This window comes from Meles meles, chromosome 11 (assembly GCF_922984935.1).
Source record: "Meles meles chromosome 11, mMelMel3.1 paternal haplotype, whole genome shotgun sequence".
Classification (NCBI taxonomy): Eukaryota; Metazoa; Chordata; class Mammalia; order Carnivora; family Mustelidae; genus Meles; species Meles meles.
Window position 1 is genome coordinate 15058296 of NC_060076.1, and position 22057 is coordinate 15080352.

Consider the following 22057-nt stretch of genomic DNA (forward strand, 5'->3'; position numbering starts at 1 on the left):
TGTTTTTTCCTTTTCTTTTTTTACTTGACCTTGGCTGGAGCAGGGCTACTCATACCAACCAAAGATGTTAAAGTAACTATCGCACCCTTAAAAGGAAAGCTGCAGCACGTTTGTATCACCTCGAATCGTTTCGTGTTTGGTTGTACTTTGTTGCTGTGATTTGGAAAGTGTGGATTTGGTGTGGCTGCTGCCTTGACATCAGAAGACTTTCGTTCTGACTCCATCTTTGTTTTTAATGTTGGGCAAGGAGGGCCACCGCAGGAGTAGGAGAGAGGCCTGGGGCAGGTGAGACGGACACCTCACCATCTATACCAGAGCAGCCACTTTTTCTGCTCTGCTTTATTACTTTTTTTTGTATAAGAGTTGAATAAGGAGTTCCAAGGCTCTAAAAAATGACTTGACTTTATTGGCTGAAACGCCAAAAGGACTGTAAGGTGGACTTAAAAACGACAGATTTTGTCCTAGATTAAGTCTTCGTACGAAGCTCTTCGGGAGACCACATATGACTGACATGTCCCCAAGGATTTAGAAGGAACAGAAAGCAAATGTGAGCCTCTGTCTTAGCCACTTTTGTCATCACAACGTATGACCTACATAATTGCCATCAACAGATTAAATGAATTAAACAAAGTATGAGCTATATTCAAGGCAGCCTCTTAGAGAAATGAAATATTTCCATAGGAAACCTTAGGAGTGAACACTTGCTAATTCATGTTGCCTTGGGACAGGTGGTGTCTTTAGAGGAAGGGATCTGTACTTGTGGAAGTGAAAAAGGGGACATTCCAGGTAGGGCATATGGTAGGCACAAAGACATGACACCAAGCTTATATCTTTTTTTCATCACAAAACCATAGAATGTTAGAACTGAGCCAGAAGAGTCCTTAAGATCCATTGTGTCCCACCTACCTCTTTTTGAAGATAAGGAAACAAAGACTTTGATAGGGAGATTGTCATGGCGAAGGCCATAGTCTTTATTAGTATGGACGCTCAACTATAGCCCCAGATTGCTGACTCCCAGATGGCAATCATTCCATCAGCAGAACATTTTCCTATCCTATCCTATGGGGCACTAGATCTTCAGAAACTCCAAGGAAAGCATGTAGTGTGGTCAGATACCTTTGGGAGATGCTTCATGGTCTACCTTGTTCCTGAAAATCAGTTTATATATAAGCAAATTCAAGTTTCCAACAAAGTTCATTGATAGAGGGAGATTTTCAAACTAATTCAAGCTTTCTCGAAGTTATTTGACCACAAAATTTCAACTTTCTGTATTTTTCACTTAGTTCTTATTAATAATTCTTTATAGCTTACTTTAGGAGACTCTACACTAGATGAATATATCTTCCATTGAAAAATCAGAATATTATGCATATGGAAAAATGTTTTATAAGCAATTCTGATGGTCTGTATTATTTCAGATATGATGGTCATATTTTAAAATTATTATAAAGAACAATAGGGAAGTTTCCCAGATTTAATGTTTCACATTCCTCCTTCATTCCCTCCTGTCTCTTCCTCCCTCACTTACTCCCTCCATCCTTCCCTCTCTTCCTCCGTCTGCCTTTCCTTCCTTCCCTCCTTCCCTCTTTCCTTCCTTCTGTCCTTCATTCCTTCCTTCCTTATCATCTTACATTCTTGCTTTATTTTTCTCTCTCCTTATTTTCCTCCTTGATCTCTCTTAGCCTATTCCTGCTTTCTTCCCATTTTTTTCCCCCAAAAAAACACATTTCTTTTTGAGGAGTTACTATGTTCCAGATTCTGGACCATCTGTGATGAATAGGACATTTTCCTGCTCTAAAGCTCTTGCCAGTTTGATGAGGAAACAGATGTGCAAACTGAGATAATACAGAGTAACTGCTGCTGAAATTAGAACACAGGCAGCGTGTTAGGAAATGGAGGGGAGGTCTGTCTGCTTGAGCCATGGAGGTTGCATAGCTAGTTGGGTAGATGGAAAAAAGACCTTCCAAGTGGACAATGGGAGAGGAAGTAGTTCAGCGTGACTGGAAAACATGCTCAGGGTGAAGCTGGAGAAAATAACCTTGGACTGGGATATATAAAGCCTTAGAACTCATATTAAGTAATAGGTCTAGAAAATTATCAGTAACTCTTAAGAAAAGGATTATCATGACCAGATCTAGGATTAAGACAAGAGGAAGGGAGAGGGGGTTTGGTGGCCCTTTGGCAGGTTATGGTTCACATGACACATGGATTACCTTCCAGGGTAAGACAGTGGCAAGGAAGTGGACACACTGCAGAAATACTGTGGTGTGTGACAAAGGGGAAGGAGGGGTTATGGATGGCTCCCTCCAAGGTTGTGCCAGATCTAGTCCTGCTCTCTAAATAGTGTTTCCAGAAACAGCAGGGTCTCAATTATCTCACCGTGGGCTGTGAAATTCTAAAAAAATATAATAAAAAAGTCTCAAAACAAAATTAAGTTTAATTTGCTTTAATTGAAAAATAAACACATGCCATGTACAGCACTCTCAAGAGGAGGGAAAAAAAGGCTTAAAAATGAAAGGAACAGTTGGGTGTGGTAGGCCCTCAATTATTGGAAATCCTGAAATGAGAATTGGTATGGACTGAGAAAATGAATTCAGAGTGAAAGTCAGTAATGGGAAGTAGAAGCTTTCTGTCCGGGTAGCAGTTTTCTGGAGGTCTTGTGAGGTGGTTATTTTTAAATTATTGTTAAGAACATTCATTTAAAAGGCAGGAGAAGGAGAACTGAATGTGGAGCAAGACAATTTGAGTTTGATCCTTTCTCTTTCACTTTAATTGTGCAGCCTTTGGTCAGTCATTTTTGGCTTCAATCTCGTCATCTGTAGAAGGGGGATAATAATCTGTCCATCACTGGATTCCTGTGGGAATTGTGTGATTCATGTACGTGGAAGTTCTAACATATTGGTAAAAGGTGATGGAGAAGGACAAGCAGGAGGAGGGCGAGGAAGAGGAGGAGAGCTAGAGGAAGGATCCAGACAAGAAGGAAGAGGAAGGATATTAGAGTGAATCCAATAGTGCATGACATTTATTGAGAGCCTCTGTGTTGTGGCCTTGTGCTAGATGCTGAGAGATAAGATGGCCAAAACCAGCTGAGCCTTGCCTCTACCGCACCTGTCTTCTAGCAGCAAATATTCTCATCTCTAGGTAGGCCATAGAATAGAGTCAGGAAGAGAGACTGAGCTAAGGGTGTTATTTGGAAAGCCTTGAGATGTGAGTTAGGAGCTCTTGTCTTAAATAGGCATTTTTCTCTCTGTTCACAACCACTCTGCCTCCCCTGTACTTTGACTCTGGCTTAGGTTCTGCCTGTCTCACAGGCAAGAATCTGCTAATCACATTTGGAGGTAATGGGGGCTTGGAATTGTAAGCTCGAAGGGTCAGATTCTTATAATATTGGCATCTTAGAATTTTAGGATCTATCAAAACTTGGAATCAGAGAATCTTAGAATAATAAAAGCTAGTGTCAAAATCTCATAGAGTCATAGAACGTAATATTCATGGAATATAAAAGTCAACTCTTAGTACCACCACATCTTAAAAATCACAGAATCATGAAATTAGAGTCTTTGAGAAGAGAATGGCATTTTATGGTTATCTGGTCCACCCTCTTTCCCAATTCATGGAAAATACAAATATAGCATTAAAAATACAAATACTCATAAGAATCTTTGTGTAGGAAAAAGGTGGCCCTAAAGGAAATCTAAAGCTTAATAATGTTAATGGTGAATATATTGTCCAAGGGACAGTGATGATGGACACAGATGGAGTTTCTGAACATTATCAAAGGTTTTGGTGGGGTGATGGTTGACTTTACTGACACCTAAAACGAACACTTACTGTAATAGGAAGCTCAAAACAAAATAGGAATTAATATTTTTGCTCACCGACCACCCCTACTCTAATTATTCATATGGGCCAAATGTAGCCATGGTGTCGTTTTAGAAACATAGTCCCCTAAATATCGGCCCTCTTGTTTTGGACCATGAACTTGAGGAGGGTAGGAGTGGTAGGGGATTCTCTATAACGTCCATGAGCTTTCTAGAAAAGTCTTTCGCATCCTAGGCCTCTCAGGCATCTGGTCTCACTGTCTTTTCTCTCGGAGCTTCCCCTTGTATACACATGGCAACTTATTATTGTAACCTGTCCTTGCTTGTGTTTTCTCTGAAGTATTGGCTTTGGCTGCCAAGGCTTTTCTTTCTTTCTTTCTTTCTTTCTTTCTTTCTTTCTTTCTTTCTTTCTTAATTTTTTTAAACCTGGCATCCATTTTGTATGTAGTAATTATTCCCTCCATATTCTCTCACAGGACCTCGGATCCAGTGGTGTATTTTCACAGGGGCAGGAAGAACCTGGCTTAAAGAAATGTAGAATATGTAGAGGTTTTTGCTTTGTGTCACGGAGGCTGCACGTGCGCATGCGCGCGGTGGGGTCGCGAGTGCGTGCGTGTGTGTGTGTGTGTGTCTGTGTCTGTGCTCATGTGCACGTACGCATGCGCGTGTGCTGCTTTCCTAAACTGAGTCTGGATCTTCTTCACATGAGCATGGGGTTGCATTTGAATGTACTCACGGATTCTTATGTGCCCTGTGTGGGGATAAACTTGTGTGGAAACGAACGTGTTTTGAATAGGTAAGATATGTAAATGAACCTGTGGCACTTGACATACATTTATTGAGCATCTACAATGTTTCTGACAATGAAGTAAGTGTTTTCATGGATGGTAATATATTTGATTTTACAACTATGAAGTAGTTATGGTAGATATTACAGTTTCAATTTTGAAGATGTGTCAACTAAGGCTCTTAGAATTGAAGTGATCGGGGCTGGTATTTGAAATGGAGTCTTTTTATTAAAGACTTTGTTTATGTGTTTTAGGTCTGAACGTATTGGTGTGTGAGTGAGTACGTGTGTGTGTGTATTCGCACACATCCATATGCTCATGGACGTGTGGGGGTGCGTGCATTCCTCTTCCTCATATGCATTTCTTAAAATGCATGGATGTGTAAAGAGTTGAATATATGTAGCAAAATGTATGCACCAGCTAAAGCCCTAATCATCCAGCGAGTACATCTGAGGAGTTGGTATTGGGGGTGAGGGGACTGTGGGTTGTGTGAGCAGTGGGGGGAGAACATCCAAGTGGCAGAGGATGGGCAGCTCGGTATCCATTTAGCCACAGTGCTGACGTGGCTCTGTGCTTTGCAGGGATCCTTCACCACAAATTATTAACCCCGAGGGCATTTTTTTTTTCAAAATCCTTTGAAAAGCGTCCGGATGTGTCCAGGTCAGGCGTCATGAGACCAGAGTTTGTGAAATGCTCATCTAGATATTAAAGCAGGCTTTAGAAGAAGAAGAGGGAGCAAAAGGCGGCCCATGCCAGGGATGCTTGTGATACAGAAACTTAAGGTAACAGGAAGCTTCTTTGCGGTTGATTCAGCAGGTGCAGGGAGAGTAAAAACCTGCAGATGATTTCTCCTGTGTTCCACTCCCATTATTTCACCCAGAGCCTGCAAGAAGTCTCAGGGGCAGGCCCTGTTTTCCTGTTTTGCAGATGACATGATTGACACTTGGGGCTACGTGATTTTCTTGCAGTCATGCAGCATCAGAGCCGGGATTTGAACACAGGTTTTCCTGCGTGTGTGATTTCCCTCCCCCATGCCGGTCCTCACGGTTTCCTTTAGGCTATGACCCAAACCCACATAAATCTCAAGCCGCCCGACACCCAGCCAAGCCACATAAACATTCCGGATTCACTGCATTGACGCTTCGAGGGGCTGAAATAGAACTTTGAAATTCTCCTTCACTTTTAATTAAAAAAAGATTTAGGCTAACCCTGGGTTTCCACTTCTGTTTAACTGCGACTGCTTTTAACCGTTGCTGTATTTTTATTGTTGCAAGTGTGACGCACCGATCCATCTTCCTTGTAAAGCTTCTCGGTTTCTGCTCCATCTGTTGAAGAGAAAACATTTGCAGAAATCTCTCGGCTTCTCTCCAAGGGCTGAAACTTCAGTTGTAGCAAGGAATGCAGTGCAGGAAATGGGGTTGGCCATCGGTGAAATCAAGAGATTGGCAAAGTCTGTTTCTAGGATCTTTCTGATTATCATTTTCCAAAGTAAAGCTTCTCCCAAGTGCCCGGCCAGCAGGGCTGTGTTCCCCTGCTTGCATCTAAGAGTATGCTGGACCCTCCATATTTAGGTTTTACGACTCTCATTTACAATGGAACCATCCATTCTGTTCTTTTTTACTGTGCCTGATCCTACATGTTGTGTTTTTTTGTTTTTGATAAACTACCATTAGTTCTTTTTTAAAATCATTAATTTTTTTAAAGATCTTATTTATTTATTTATTTGACAGAGAGAGACACAGCGAGAGAGGGAACACAAACAGGGGGTGTGGCAGAGTGAGAAGCAGGCTTCCCACCAAGCAGAGAGCCTGATGCAAGGCTCTCTCCCAGGACCCTGGGACTGGGACCTGAGCCAAAGGCAGATGCCCAAGGACTGAGCCACCCAGGCGCCCCTAAAATCATTAATTCTTAATAATGACAACATTTGGTGTGGAAGGGGCATTGGACTTGGCATTGGTAGACTTGAGTTCAAGTCCTTACTTTGTTGTGTTTTAACCTGGCAAGTGACTCCAACTCTTGAGCCTGGATTTGCTGGGAAAGCCGCAGGATCACATGGTTTCATTAGAGCCCACATGCTCTGAAATTGTGAAATGCTGTACTCGTGCTACGCATATTCACTCACGCTTTCCTTTTGTTATTTCTTTTTGTTCATTCTTAAATTTATTTATTTATGGGACATTTGCTGGATGAAGGCTACATTACCTTTGTTGTGGGTGATTCTAAGGCAAATGAGGCCAAGTCCACACATAACCTTCAAAACCCCACACCCAGTAGCATTAGTGTTGCTGTAAGGTCATGAACAGGCTATGGTTTCCTCTTCCTTAGGGGATGAGGCAATTATTCAAAGAGGGGATGACCTTGAACTGAACGTTAAAGAATAGGGGATTTATAAAGGTTGGAGTGGACATATGAAAGAAGTCTTTCTTGGTAGAGGGATTGGCTTGGGAAAAAGTAACATGGGTAAAACGCGTTGGGGGGTGCTGGAAATGTGTGCAGGAAATCTAGAAAGCAAAGGCAGAGATATGGCAAGAGGCATGGAGAGTAAAACATGGTGAACAATGGAGTAAAGTGACAATAACTAATAGGTGACCTGTGGAGGTGGGAGGGGGCCATTGATAGATGTAATCAAGGAAGTAGTCCAATATAATGTTGTGATTTATAATAAGAAATATATTTATGGTCTTCATTGTTGGAATTTCCTAATGGATAAGAAGCTATGAAAGTGTCTTTTGTTATGTCAGTAAGGTGGCTTTTGGATGGCACCTAAGGATGGGGGCTGGTTGCCAGAGGACCCAGCCCTGTGATTGGAGACTGGAACTTTCAACTCAACCCCTCAACCTCCAGGGAGGGAAGAGGGGCTGGAATTTGAGTTGGTCACCAAAGGCTAAGGATATAATCCGTTGATCCTATGTAACGAAGTCTCCGTAAAAACCCAAATGGAGAGGGTCAGGAGAGCTTCTGGGTCGGTGAGCATGTGGAGATGCTGGGAGAGTGGTGCACCCAGAGAGAGGATGGGGATTCTGGAAGCTCCCTGCCCTTCCTCCATGCTTGTCCATGCTTCTCTTCTGTCTGTCTGTTTTGGAGTCTTATCCTTTCATAATAAACCCATGATCTAGTGAGTAAATGGGTTTCGTGAGTTCCGGAAGGCATCCTAGCAATTTCAGTTGAATCCAAGAAGGGGTCAGGGGGATGTCTGATCTATAGCTAGTTGATTAGTCGTAGAGATAAAAAACCTGAGTTTGAGGTTGGCATCCTGAATTAGAGCGGGTTGTTGGAATGTCCAGTCTGTAGCTTGGCCTTGAGACTGGCATCTGAAATGAAATGGATGAGGGGCAGTCTTAAAGGACTCAGCCCTAAACCTGCCAGTGGATAGTGAACCGGGGCACCATTTGGCTGATGGCTCAGTTGGTTAAGCATCAGACGCCTGATTTTAGCTCAGGTCATGATCTCCAGGTTGTGAGATCCATTTCCGTGTCAGCGTCTGTGCTGAGTGTGGAGCCTGCTTAGGATTCTCTCTTTCCCTCTCCCACCTCCCTCATCTTGAAAAAAAAAAAAAAAAGAATTAAGTTGAATTATAGGACACCCAGCTAGTAACAAGAGAATTGTCTGTTGTTGGTGTGGAACCCCCCCAACATTGAAATTTGTCCCAGAAAACCTAAAGACCCAATAATAATGCTAGCTAGATGGTGAGCCCCACAGCTGGAGCCAGAGCCAGGTGGATTGGCCTGCAGTGTCTGGTCTTAATCTTCTCACTATCTTGAATGTCATCTTAGGAATATCTGGAGAGGTCTGGGAAGGAGCTGGGGGGAAAAAGAGGCTAAGCAATTAATAAATTGTGGTTACTCCTGAGGGCAAGACAATTCCTTAGAACTCTAAAAAAGAGGTCACTGGTGATGGGATGCTAGGCATAATTTTCAACCTTTTCAAAGAGGGAGACATTTGGGCCAAGGAAGAGAGTCTATGTGGGCAATTTCCTGGTGCCCCAAGGGGAGAAGATGGGAATTTGGGGGGAAATTGAGCCCCTCTGGCCTCTGTTACTTAACATCCTTCATGTGGACTCTAGTGGTTTTTTAGGAGACACCTGCCATTTCTGGCTAATGTCATGGAGACTGCCTTCCTTGGCAATCCACCAGAGATAGAACCCCAAAGGGAAAAGGCCATAAAACATAACATAAACTATTTTTGTATTTCTGTAATTTCATTTTTTATAGCATTTTTTTTAACCCTTGAAGGAAGAGCTTGTAGAATCACGAATGCTGTGGTCTGAAATGTTTAGCCTCTTTCTTAATCTGTGAATGCCAATGCCCACACCCCTCCATTGTCCCTCATTCTGTTATGGTAGTCCCTTCACGTTGGTTTTTCTTTCCTATATGTGCCTTTCTATAGCATGCTCTTTTGCCCAACTCTTTTAAATTGATGACTCTCAAATGCTGGTCGAAAATTCGATGTCTGAATGTGAAGGACAATCTTCTTTTAAGATTATGCCCTCTCTATTTTATGTTTCTGGTTAAATGTACTTTCTCTTACAAAATGCTGGTAATAGTAATTGCCGTCTCTGTATTGTGAAATGCCCTTTCCTAGAGCAAGAACACTTTATGTGGGTCAAAGAAATTGGTTTTAAAAATTTGACTTGGCATGGAGTCTGAGAGGCTGATGTTGACGCTGTACCCCTCACAGAGGAAGTCTTTTTCTCATTCCACATTTGACTTCAAACTACAGTGATCAGGTGATCATGTCTTTATGAATTTCATCATCTCCTGTAAGACCCTGGTAATGTCTTGCCCATAGTAGGTCATAATTAAAGGCATAAGAAGGAAGCGAATCTTCAGGTCATCAAAACTGAATTGAGTACCTTTGTGTCTCAGGGCTGCTCGATGTAGTGAAGTTGGTACAAGAGCATAAATAAACTTCACTCGATAACAAGGCTTACAATCCAGCCTTCAGAGTTGAGGAAGCGTGGTGGTGAAGGGCTGAAGTTGGGACCCGGACGGCCGGGGTGTGAGCCCAGGCTTCTCCAGTAACTAGCTATGTAACCTCATGCAGTTTACTTAACAAGGTTTTTCCTATCTCCCTATCTGTGAAGTGGGTGTAATGTTAGCCTAATAGACCTGTATAGGTTACAGGAGTTTATCGAGGTTATTAGAGCGGTGCCTGATACATAGAAAAGGGCCAGTGGATATTAACCATCATCATTAAGGCTCACAAGGCAGAAATGAGGGAGACAGGAGGGAGCCCGGGTGAACCTGGGTCAGAAGACCACGGTGCAAGTCCATGCTGCACTACTTACTAGTAAAGTAAACTTAAAAGAATCATTTAACCTCCTTCTATGAAATCAAATTTAGAACCGAGTAACAGTCCCTAAGACTTTAAGAAACCCAATGTTCTTAGGATTCGGAGGTTGAAAAAGCCTCCTTGAGGCTGAGCAGGGTGTCGTTATGAAGAAGGCAGTGGGGAGGTGAAAGGTGAAGGAGCCTATAGAAAGGATTTGGAGCCACCTAGTTTCCTTTTTCTGGAAAGTTCTTTGAATCATGAGTAAGGTGGAAGGTAGTGAGACTATTGCTAACTGATGGGCCATTGTTTTTCCTAGAGACACCCAGAAAGAGAATGTCCATTCTCCCCAGGAATTCACTGCCCTGAAGAAGCTCTTTATCGTAAGGGAGTTGATGAAAAGATAAAGCTGAAGTCGAAGACAAAGACGGATTTAAGGGAACACAAGTTAGAATGCCGCTGTTCAGGGTCTGGAATTATTATTAAGTCCATGTAACATGGGCTCAATCTGGAAAGGGTTTCTGCATGAAATGAGCTGAATCAGATGAATGTGTGTGCGCAGGCCTGCGCTGTGTGAATATTCAATGAGACAGAGGTTGTGGGTGCTTCCGGCTCTCTGAGTTTTGCTTATTGCCAGAGATTAGGTTGCCATCTGGAAAATACCTGCATCTAAAATGTTGCATGGATTCTTGCTGATTTTCAGAAGTTTGTCAACCACACCTTTTGCTTGTTTTCTTGCACAGAAGAAATACATGCTGGAACGTTAAAGTGATGGGGAGAGGCTGGTCAGGCCGGGTGGAGAGGAAAGTCTGAGGCTCTGTTTCTTGTGTTTGGGGGAGCTCTGTAAAGCACAGCAGGGGAGTTAAGAAAATCCGGTGTGAGCTGAGGTTGCTGAATGGATAAGCTGATTGAGTGCTCCTTTTAGCAAAACAAAGGCGTTTGCACAATTGGATGGTGGTTGTGGCCTTTGAGGTGGAATATGCTGGAACCTGGAAGGGGGAGGTAGGTTCAGAAACAGCAATGGGTACCAGGTAAGCCTTTTAACCAGAGCACTTAAAATCCACGCATCCGCCCTTGGGTTTCTCCATTCAGTCAACGAGCACGCGTGGGAAGGCACGTCTACGTGTTCGAGGCTGTGGTTAAAGTGATAAGTGGGTATGTCCATGCTCTGCTGGAGTCTAATCAGTGGATAAATATTTTAAGCACCTACTGTGTGCTAAGTGCTGGTGATGTAAAAGTGAACAGACAGTGTGGCCTTTACTTTTCATTCAGGATAAAGACTAATATTAAGCAAATAGAGTATAATGTGAGAGTGCTAGAATGTGTGTGTGTGTATGCGTGCGCAAAATAATAATAATAATAATAATAATAATGTATATTTATTGAGCATTTACTCTGTACAAGGCACAGTTACATTTATATGTACTGTCTCAAATAATTCTCCCTGTCACCCTCTGGATTTGAGAATATGCTTGTTACGCACATTTTACCAATAAGAAAACAGATAGATTCAGCGATGTTTCGTAAGTCGTGCAAGAAAACAAAGACTAGCAGGCGGTGAGTGGGAAACAAACGGAGGTCTTCTGACGCCAGCACTGTCCCTGTTGACTTCTCTCCATCTGTCCCATCTTCCCCACAAGCTACGGGGGCTCCGAAGGAAAGAACCACCGATGTTTCTGGAAAGTTCCATGTGGTGGAGGCAGGACAGTTTCAGCTGGGTCCTATGGGTCCAGTAAGAGTTCATCAGGGGGACACCTCCAGGAAGAGCATTTCTGGGTGTAGGACCAATGTGTGCGAACATCGCAGACCTTTGAGGGCAAATGACTAGCTCCTAGTAGATGGGCCAAGGGCAGCCAGGGAGTCCAGACACGTAAGAGGGGTATTGCAATCCCTCTGCACAATGCAGCCTTGGACCACAAACAACATCTCACATTTCAGTACCTGCCAGGGTCACTTACTTCTCAGGGACTAAGTAAAAGAGTCAGGATTCACTGACCTGATCAGGAAGCCCCCTGCAGAGACAGAGCTGAGAAGACTCTATTGGATGTAGAAAGATGAGCTTCCAGGTTTAAGCGGCAGGGGTGGCTTTCTGACAGGGTGCCTTGCAAGGAGGAAACGTTTTGATAAAAACAGCTCCGTAAAGTGCATATAAATGCAGCCGGTGCGTTAAAATGCCAGCAGAGAGAGATGATGCCTCGTGAGGGGTGGGGAATGAGCAGTCATGAAGTTCAGAGTTTATGACTTGAAGAACGTGACCCGTAGAGCCAGCTTTCTCTTACTGATGGGTTTTTAATCGGATGTTCTTCTGAAATTCACCCTTCACTGACTCCGTGGTTCATTCCCCAGGGGCAGTGTGGAGAAGCCTGTTTGCATCTGCACTTTATACAGCGGTGGGGCCTTCTCCTGTCACACGTGGGGGATCATATCTTGGACACAGCACAAAAGCCAAAGTACTATTGTGCTGATGACCTGGGGGGAGCTCAGGGAAGCTCGGCTTGACACCGTGCCCTAATAATACCTGGGAGACTTTCCTGCACGGCTTCTGTGTTCCAGGTACCCTGCTGGCTGCTTGATGGCGTGAATTGTTTTGATCCAGACAACAGCCTGATCTAGTCTACGAAAATTTCTTTTATAGATACGTAAACGGAGGCAAAGAGAAATCAAGCTACTTGCCAGGGTCACACAGTTCACGGAAAACCTAGGAAGAAGTCTCAGTTCCAGAACCTTGGGTTTCATCGTTCCAGAAGGCTACTTGCTTGATGCTGTGCACAGATTTTTCCAGCACGAGCCTAATGGCAATTTGGGTCGATGTCTTAGGAAGAGGATAAAGTCAATATCGAGCCATTGCAATACCGTCGAGTTAATTTTGCTCACAAATCACGTATGTCGTGTGTCATAGGGAGAGTCTTACTGGTCTCACGTCTAGATGTGTCTCAGGGGCTGAACATCTTAACTCTGGGGCCAGTGGCAGGTGGGATGCAGATGCCAGTAAGGCTCCCTTTCTGTGGACACAGATGGAGATTTAGGCAAGAGAGATAATATTCCCCAAGTAAGTGTGGGAGTCAGCAGATCTGGGGTTCAAAGGGAGGCTGATCTTGTTCCAGAGTTCTAGTTCCAACAGGAGACTTCGTGAGGCCGTTTTCCTTCGCTCTGTCTGTGTTTCTTTGTCCCTAAAACAAAGGAATTGGCTCAGATCAGTAGTTTTGAAATGTCAGTCTTTCAGGTGTCCTCGCCGCAAGTTCTGTTCTCGTTTCCTTCCACCTACGCCACTTCATGGGGTTCCTTAAATTTATCGACTTCTTACAGAAATGTATACATTGATAGAGGAAATCTCATAGCACTACCACAAAATTCCTTTTCAAAAAACCTTATTAGCACTAAATAAGATGGCTAAGCATATGAATCATACAATGAAAACAAAAACGGTGCAATGACGTTCTAGTTTATGGTCTGGCCTCTGTATTCTAGCTATATTCTCTCCTGCCCACGTCTCCATCTTTAGGGCTGCCCACTTTGTGTCAAAAGGAATATTGTGAAATGTTAGAGAGAAGATAAAAAAGTAAAGCCAAACGAGTCTTTCTTCTTAACTTAATCAGGATTGGGCGAGAGTTGAAAAGGGATTCCTTTTTTCACTGTAAGAATTAAGGGCAGAAAACTGGGTCTCCACTTACAGCCATGACGTCTCTTTACCAGTCACAGTCCTGGTTTCATGAAATGCTTGACCCCAGGGTCTGTTGCATCTTCCCAGCTCTAGCATCTAATTCTAAGAATCTTCTAAGAGGTCCTCACATACTTAGAGATTTGGCTTGAGAGAAGCAGGCTTGATTGGATGATGGCGCAGAGGGTAGGCACCCAGGCTGAGGTACCCAAGAAGGAAACAGAAAGGGAGCAGTTGCTCAGCTATCTCTACCTCGAAACATTTGGGAGGGAGGCAGGGAGGGGCATATGGGTGGTTCAGTAGGTTAAGCATCAGCTCAGGTCATGATCCCAGGGTCCTGGGATCGAGCCCCGTGAAGGGCTCCCTGATCTGTGGGGAGCCTGCTTCTCCCTCTCCCCTGCTTGTGCTCTCTTCTGCTTGTGCTCTCTCTCTCTCTCACTCTCAGATAAATAAAATCTTTTTTAAAAAATCGACCAAAATATTTTTTAAAAAAAAGATGTGGGGGGAGGCAGGGATTGGAGCCTATAAAACACCCAATGCTGGAAGTCTACTTCCTAATCACATTCATCCTCCCATTCTGACCTTTTATCATTGCACTTTGTTACCTATTGGCTCCTCTCTCTGGCCCCTCCTGTGATTCTCACCACCTTGTCTCTCTCTTGTTTGGGAGAACAATTTCAATGCTGAAGTTCCGTCCAATGAGGATTCGCCATTTAACAATTCTGTAGGAGGAATTAACAACAGTTATATGAGTTTCCTCTGTCCCCAGCTTGATTGGGCTTTTGGCATATATAAGTTCACTTCCCCCAACAGCTCAATGAAGTCAGCAAGGGCTAGTGTTTCCTTTGAGGAGTCAGAAAATATGGTCTTACAGTCCTGATAACTCAATCTTAAGTCTCTCACGTCTGGATGAGTCCCACTGCCTCAAATCCTGAGCTCCCTTTCTGTCCTTGTGAAGAGCTGTGATGTGCTGAAGATTGGCCTGGCTTGGGGGAAGGGGGTTCTTGGATTGGGGCAGTTCCTGGCTGTCCCTGCACCCTGGGGGCAGGGTACACTGTCACACATCTCCACTCAGCCTTCCTTTGTGCCCTGGTAGCTGGTTGATGCTAATGAGACCCTACTCAGGGATTTGAGCCCCTTGGGGGCCAATTAACTTCACTTTACTTCAGCTGCCAGGAACCTCAGAACTAAATCCAGATCAATTAGCTCTTCCCAGGTGCCTGGTAGCATCACTTCCTTCCCTAGGTTTTAACTGTTCTTTGTTCCATTTTTATTTTTAATTGTCCTGATTTATATCTTATTTAACTTTGTAATATCACTTTAGCTGTGTCTGGGGGCAAGTGGGGTATGAATTCTAAATAAATAAATGAAATCCCTTTAGTGTCATTTCTGGAGAGGGAGAACACCTCATGGGTCTTCTCCTGGGTAGAAGAGCTGAAGTTGTTCCTGAGAGGGTGGCTTGGGAAAGCGACTCCTTTCTGGAGCACAAGGACATTTGAGGAGGGGCCAGACTTGGCCCTCTACCTGTTTTGCCAGTAAAGTTTTATAGGAACACAGCCATGCTCATTCCTTACTATCTGCGATTGCTTTCATGCTACAACAGCAGAACTGAGTAATTGAAACATGGATGGTATGACCCATAAAACCCTACCTGGCCCTTTAGAGAAAAGTTATCTATTCCTGGTCTAGAGGAAAACAGATTAACAGGATCTGCTGTCCAGGTAGAAAGAGAAACTTAAGTTTTCTTTATGTCCCACCCCCTTCATTTAGTGCCTCATTTTTTTCTTTCCGCCCTAATTTCTTCTTCCTTCCCTTCCCTTCCTTTTCCTTCTTCCTCTCTCCCTTTCACCTTCCTTCTGTCCTCCTTTCCTCTCTCCTTCTCTCCCTCTCCTCTTTCTTCTCTTCCTTCCTCCCTCTCCTCCTATTTTGAGCTGAACGATTCCTTCTAGTCCAGTCTTTCCCATTTATGAAGAAAACATTGAACTGCAGACACTGGAAGTAGCTGCAGGATAAGAGAGTCATGGCCAGACACTGGCCAGGAAGGGACAGCCACTCCCAGTTGGTCTCAGTCTCCCAGATCATGGCAAGGAGCTAAGAAGAGATGAGATGTGGAAAATACAGGAAACATTTAGCACCGTACCTGGCATGTAATAAATGACCAGGGAAGCTTAAGTGAGTTCAAAAACAGCCAGTTTCATTGCCGAGACAAAAACATACACCTGCAATCTGCATGCCAGAAACTAATCAGAGCCTTACAGGTTGGGGTTTTTTCAATGCAGGGGCAGGATTGGCTTGGAGAGCTGGGCCTGCACCCTGAGATACTTCTCTATATCAAGGCCACCTATCCTTATATCAAAAGTAGTGGAAATTGAGTCCTAGAAAGAGGAGTTACCTTGCCAAAGGCCACACAGTAAGGTGGGGGATGGCCACGATTAGAACCCAGGTATCTTAGGTTCCCATTCAAACACTTTCTTCTGTGGGATTCTATCTAGTAACTATGGAATGATGGCCTGTGTTTTAAAGGACAAAGAACAACTATATCTCCTCCAAGCTACAGAACTTGAGAAGTGGGTGATGCAGTCCAGAAAGTTTCCTAGAGGAAACAAGGCTGGGGCAGGGGACAAAACAGGGAAAATGTTCTGCCCCTGTAAAGACAGCAGTATATTTCCCAAAGTGTTAGGCGATTGGACTTGCTATGGTTACAGGATCTGTGCTGTTGTATAGAAGGCAAAAGCAAAGTTAGGGAACTACTAGTTAATGGAGAGGCTTGGGTGTTTAATTAAGATATTTGGACTTGCTCCTCTAAGTTCAGAGTCACAAACAGACGGACCTGTTGCCACATGGATGCATCGTATTTGACCTTCACAGGTCGTTGCGGGGGGTGGGGGATCTTAATCCATGCCTGGAAAGGAAGAAATGTCATATAAAAATCTGTTTGTTTGTTTGTTTTTTTCCCCTGGCTTTTCCTGTGAGGTCAGGTGAACTGGCAGCCTGGAGATACCATGCCTATGGGGAAGCAGTTTGCTGTCCAAGATTGTGTTGTGTGACTATCATTCACCAACATAATCACTTCTGAAGTGCCTGACCCCTTCATTCCTTCGTGTTTATGGCCTGGACTTTTGGGTTTACATCCCCTGAAGAAGTGATTCACACCATTTCATCACAATTGACATGATGAAATCAATGTTAGAGGATGTTTATTTGCTCATCAAACATTTACTGAGCATCTATTTCCTGCAAGGCTTTGGAAGGGAAGGAATTAGGAGGTTGGTCCAGCGTTTGAGATGAGAGGATGATAATTTGCTTAGAAACAGAGCCGTTGTGATGGGGAGGAAGAGGTCAGACCCTTCTCCCTCCATTCTCCGTCCTCCTTTTTAAAGACAAAGCTGCCCCATCCCATTGCCATAGAATCAGCCCCCGTCCCTTGAGCCCCTTTCCCCTGGTTCATTTTATCATCTTCATCTGAGAAGAGGGGATCCGTCCTCTTCCATTCTCAAATTCTCTCTTCCCTCCCTTTCTCTCTTCTCTCTCATCTTGTCAGGTGAACTCGTCCCATCTGGCCCCGAATCTCTGCGAGGCGCCCCCTGCATAGAGACTAGATGGTTCTGAGCCTCTGAGGGTGGCTGAGAGGAGAGCGGACCAGGAAGAGCCAGGCTGGCAGCGGCAACCTCAGTGAGCTGCCTTTTCAAATCAATTACCACTGCTTTGTCTCCACCCCTGCATCGAACTGCGGCATTCTCGCTCATTCCCGCATCCTCCACTCCCCTGCATGTGGGAGCTCCCTCACTACTGCCCATCCTCCCCGTCACCTCCAGTGTGTTCCCCAAAGGCCCAGCTGTCTCTCCATCCCTCACACACATGACAGGACAATTGCTCTCACAGTAATGAGGAGCTGAATTTGGGAACTGGCATCACTGGAAATGGTCTTTATGCTAAAATGAAACAAAACCAAACCTTACCCCCAAAAATCAATTCTTCGAGGAACGGGAGAGAATGACCTGAGTTGTAAAAATAGGAGGCAGGAGGAGGCGTGAAGGTGGGGTCTTTGCTTTTGGTTTCTGCCATTAACTAGCTGTGGGACCTTGGGCAAGCCTCGGTTTCCTTTTTCATGAAACGAAGCCCTGCATTTGATTCTTTTTAGACTTATTCAACCTAAAATGATTTCAAGTATTAGCAGGACATTTCCGGTGGGCTTTCTTTTCAATTTCCACAAGATTCCTGATGCCAGTAAGACATTGATATGTAAATCAGAAGACTTTTACCCACCTGTTTCACCTTAATGAGAACTGGCCCCCAAAAGGGCTGGCTTAGCTCTGGTGAGACCCTGCAGAACTTCCTGACTGCCTGAAATCTTCTGGTGCTTAAGGAAAACCTCTTTCCTCCCCAGAGGTTCATCAAGTGCAAGATGAACCTCAAACGGTCCAGGTTTTAAGATTCTGTACTTGGAGCTAGAAGGCTAGAGCAGATGGCAGGCACCTTGGGGTCACTCCCCACCACAGGAGAGTGTTGATGACGTCACACAAAACCAACTGCAGGTTTAGAGATGTCAACTACGTCCTGTCCTATGGGAACCAGGTGTCCCATAAGTACCTGTTGAATGAGTGAAAGTCACAGATACGTGATCACACAGTATATCATAGTATGGCAGAGTCAGAAGGGCCTTAGAGCTCATTTAAAACCTCCCAACTGTTATCTACATGGACAGACTGAGGCCCACGGAGAGGATGAGCCTTGACCCAGATCACACCTTGAATTAGAGCCACAGACAGGCTAGAGTCTGGGTCTCCCGGCTCCCAAATCAGGACTTGGTGCGCTGAGCAACTCTCCTTGCTCTCAACGTTGTGACTTGGCTCAGACAGTCCTAGGATAACCATTTCCAGAGGCCCTTCTGGGTTTGGTGTAAATTATCTGAGCCTTTTAAGAGAGGCCCAGCTGGGGCCCCCTCCTTTCCTCTTGGGCTGGCTCTTTCTGTTGGTCTTTGTCAGGAGAACATTATAATTTCCTCCCCTCTCTTCCACCTCATCACTCACTAACAGACCCTGCTGAGTATCCACAGTATATCTGGAAGCCATTTTCTGTTTGGAAGTCAGTGGCGGTCAGCCAACATTTCAGTAATATTTGCTTTCCTAAGGCTTAGACAAATCAAATCCATTCACTTTCTTAGACTCGATCCCTCTAGCCTGGCATAATTTCCCCTCATCTAAGGCAAGCCAAAATCAAATCGAGCTTGGTGTATTTTCTTTCTCTTTCCCTTCCTCCCTCTTACCTTCCTTTTCTCCCTCTCTTCTCCCCTCCTTCCTTCATTCTTAGTCTTCTGTTTCTTGCTTCTTCTTTGTCTTCTCCTCCTTCTCCACTTGCCTTAACCCCCTCCTTCCTTCCTCTCTCTCTCTCTCTGTTTGTTCTTTATTCAACCAGTATAGAATCATAGCCCAAGGGGCGCCTAGGTGGCTCAGTCAGTTAAGTGGTTGCCTTCAGTTCAGGTCATGATCACGGGGTGTCCTGGGATTGAGTCCTGCATCGGGGGTCCTGCCCAGCAAAGAGCCTGCTTCTCTCCCTCCCTGTCCCCTGCTCTGCCTACTTGTGTAGTCTCTTGCTCTCTCTCTCTGTCAAATAAATAAGTAAGTAAATAAATAAATAAATAAATATCTTTAAAAAAAAAAGGAATCGTAGCCCAAGACAATATTAAATTTGAAAGCAATCTAGGAAAACATGGAAGCCAGACTTCCTGATTCTGTATGCACAGAGACCAAGTTCCAAAGACCTGAGATATCAGTTACCTTGTCTTGCCTCTGCAGCAGTACCAGGAGTGGGTGAGAATTTAGGCATCCTGACTCAGCGTAGGGCAGTTTCTATTAAATCTCACTCAAGGCATCCTCTAATTTATCCTACATATGATATAGGAAATTGTTGGGGTTTGGAGCTGACAGCCAAGAAAGAATTCTTGAGACTTCTTCAGTGCAAACAGGTGGTGTCATTAAAGCACGGGGACAGGACCCATGGGCAGAAAGAGCTGCACTGAGGTCAGGAGGAGTGGTCGATTATATACTTTCAAGTTGGGAGGGGGTCTGGGTAGCCTTGGTCTCTAAGGAATTTTAGAAGCAAGATTTCCAGGATCTTGAGGGGACTAGCTATTGTTGGGCAAATGTCCGTAATTACTGTCTAATGAAGCCTTGGTTGTGAGACCCTAGGATGATTGCTAACATATTTCTTGGGATGGGGAGAGGTAGAGATAAAGAAAGTTTCCAAAGGAATTTTTATATGTTAAAGTAGACTCACAGGATCCTGGGGGGCTGGGATAACATTAAGGGAAGATTGACTTTTGCCCTTAGCAAAGTGTTAATTAACATTGAGGCAGCTGAGCTCCCAGAGGAAGATCTCTCTGGCCCTTTCAAGGACTTGTCAATGGGCCATAAGCAGGAAGGAAATCTCAGTTTTCTCTTTTGCCTTTGTTTCCCACATCATATAAATAACCCTGCTTTGGGCTTTATCTTTGCCCATTGCCCTGGAGCTGGGGTCAGATCTAGGAAAAAGCAGGAGACAATGTTTGAATAATGCTAGGCTCACTACTTCAACCCTCTGGGAGTCCATTTCCTTGCCTATGAAGTGAGGATTCAGTTTCCCCATCCTGCAGATGGCACAGGGTTGTTGTGGGAATCAGATGAAGTCATGAGGCCTCTCGGTTCTGGAGTGCTAGATAGAGGCCCATTCTTGCCACTTGGTATTATCAGCCCTCTCCCTCAAACGGGAGCTCTCAATATTTCAAAGTTGTGTTTATTCTGTAATGAATATTTGGGGCATCCTGGCAAGCAAGCTGGTATGATATTTGGGGGCAAAATACCTCTTTTAGGAAATCTCCCATTCATGGACTGCCTCCCTTGTGCTGGGCCCCAGTCCCAGCAGGGAAGTAGCCACCTTCTCTGTCTGCATTTAAAGATCCCTCTGTCCCAGAGTGCAGCAGCTAGAAATAGACCAGGCACTTCCTTGAGTTTCACAAAAATGGATCCTTTGGGTCAAATGCTCCTTAATCTGCAAAACACAAGCTGTTTGCCTGACTTGAGGCCTCAGCTGACTTCCTAGGTTTGAAGGAGCTTTGGTATGGAAAAATGATTTGTGTTTTGTAGATTAAGGTCCTTTCATCCAAAAGATGCAATTTTTTTTCTTCTTTCCTCAAGCTCCCCATGAAACACCTTGTTCCTTTCTGGCTTAAAACCTGTGAGCCTCCTTTCTTATGCATAGATGGATTAGATCACACCTTGCATCCCCAGCCAATGAGATGGAGAGGACCTCAGTAAGTACTTCCTGCCCCCTCTTTTAGGACCAGCGCTCCTCTCCTACTCCCCGCCTGGGCTGATCATCCATGTGAATGCAGTAAAGTCAGCTAGGACTCTTTTTTAAGACCACAGATTCTGGGATTTCACTTTCAGAATTGCTGATGAAGTCTGGAGGAGAAGGTGCATTTTAAAAGCAGAGAGGGCTCAGGACTCAAAAATTCCCCCAACTAGCTTAAAATCACGTGGCACGGGAGCTTGGGGACCATGTCCCTACAACCCAGGGGCTGACAGTGCAGGGTGATGGCAAAGAACCCAGACGTGCCCAGAATCAAACATCATGGGTGACTCTTACTATCCAAGATGTGACTTTGAATAAGTGACTCAGCTTCCTTGACCCTCAGGTTCCTTATCTACGAAGTGGGAATGGCACCATTACCCAGTGTGTCTGTTAGCTCCCCAGCTCCCCAGCACACAGCCGGTCAACCCAGTGGCTTTCAGCAACTGGCACTTATTATTAGAGCTCCTTCTCCTATGGGCCAGCCGACGTCAGCCCATCTCACTCATCTGGACTGGGCTGTTCTTGTCCCTGCAGATTAGCTGGGGCTCTGCTGTCAGCGCTAGCTGGCTAGTCTGTTCCACACACGTTTCATTTTCCTGCAACACAAGCACATCCATCTTGTGATGCTTGAAGAAGCACGGGAAGTTAAACAGACATCCACATGGTCTCTGGAGCTGGAGACTCTGAACTGAAACTCCGTCCCTTCCGTGTCTGAAATAATGTTTGTAAATTTCCTGACACGGCTCCTCTCATCCACTAAATGTTCATGAATTATTTTTGATGAAGTTCTGGGATCGAGGTGAGGTTCGGTGGGTGAGGTCCCGAGCCAACTGCTAAGAAAGAATACTTAAGATGTTTTTGGTGTGGAAAGGTGGTTTATTAAATCATGGGGACAGAACCCGTGGGCAGGAAGAGATGCTGCCCCTGGGATGTGAGGAGTGGTCTACTATATACTTGTAAGTTGGGAGGGGGTTAGGGATGGTTTAAGTCTCTAAGGAATTTTGGAAGCAAGTTTTCTAGGACCTTGAGGGGCTAGCCATTGTTTGGGAGAAAGGTTATTTATTACCAGTAATAAAATCTTCTCGTGAGACCCTTTAGATGTATATCGGTGGGCCATATGCTTGGGAATGGTTGCCGACACTATCTTAGAGGTTTAGAGATAAAGTTTCCTAAAGGAATTGTTAAAGTAGACT

At 44.5% G+C, this 22057-nt stretch overlaps 1 protein-coding gene across 2 annotated transcripts in view; it reads left to right on the top strand.

The window, feature by feature from the left end:
* Positions 1 to 22057, top strand: part of BRINP1 (BMP/retinoic acid inducible neural specific 1) — a 171567-nt gene that overhangs the window by 11581 nt on the left and 137929 nt on the right. The window contains exon 2 of one of the 2 annotated variants that reach the window (XM_046021693.1): positions 17077 to 17207. The exons of the other annotated variant lie outside the window; for it this stretch is intronic. The gene's annotated coding sequence lies outside the window, so the exon portion shown is untranslated. The remainder of the gene's footprint in view (positions 1 to 17076; positions 17208 to 22057) is intronic. 2 annotated transcript variants of the gene reach the window in all.